Consider the following 938-nt stretch of genomic DNA (forward strand, 5'->3'; position numbering starts at 1 on the left):
AGCGCGCCCGGCGCCCACCGGCTGCCCGCCCGCCTGCCTCCCCGGCCAGCGCAGTGTGGCGCGGGGGCGCTGCTGGACCGGTGCGGGGGCACCTGCGCCTTCGGTCTCGGCTGTGCCGCTGGGGAGGAAGCTGGATGATCTGATGTTTATTTGTTTTTATTATTACTATTTTCCCCCCTAATCTTTGCTCGTTAGACCTCCCTAGTCCTGCGCACGGAAGAGGGGGCACTGCTGCGATCCAACACTGGATACAGAGTACAGAGGGAGCAGAGTTAGATTTGTAACTTAGGGAGAGTGAGGAGGTCAAATGCCCGCTTAGGGAGCAGGACACCCCCCAGTCATGCTCAAGCTCCCACAGGCCAGAGAAATGAACCAACAGCACATTTCACCCTTTGCACAGAAATTATCCCAGCACCTGCCAAACTGCTGAGTGGCAGATGCAAGCTTTTGCCACTTTGCTACTGTCTGACCTTGGGCAAGTTAGCCTAGCGACTTAGCCTAGAGACCCCGGTGCCCACCACCCTCATCCTGGAGAGCAGAGGTCAGAGCTAAACCTCTGGGCAGTATGAGTCACTCTTGTGTACCCCCGGATTGCAAAGCACTGCAAAACAGAGTGAGGCAGGCACAGGCAGACCTGACTGGGGAATGGGGGACCCCACATGGGCCCGGGCGGAGGAGGGGGCTCCGTGTGGCCTGCAAAGCTGCTCAGGACCGCAGAAGCCTACCTCACTGGCTCTTCTGGGCGTAGGGTGCATCTGAGAGGGGAAAAAGGGAAAGGACTCTCCCTCATGAGCCAGATGAGAAACACTGGCAGGTGTTGGGTGTCCCCCTGTAGGGGGGAACACTGGGTTTGGGGCGGCTGCACCCCTGGTCTCGCCAAAGGACGGGGTGCCCAGTTTCCTCTGCCTGCTGCTGCTGCCCTGCTCCTTTTCATGGTC

Source organism: Octodon degus, unplaced genomic scaffold (genome assembly GCF_000260255.1).
Source record: "Octodon degus isolate 3935 unplaced genomic scaffold, OctDeg1.0 scaffold00056, whole genome shotgun sequence".
NCBI lineage: Eukaryota > Metazoa > Chordata > Mammalia > Rodentia > Octodontidae > Octodon > Octodon degus.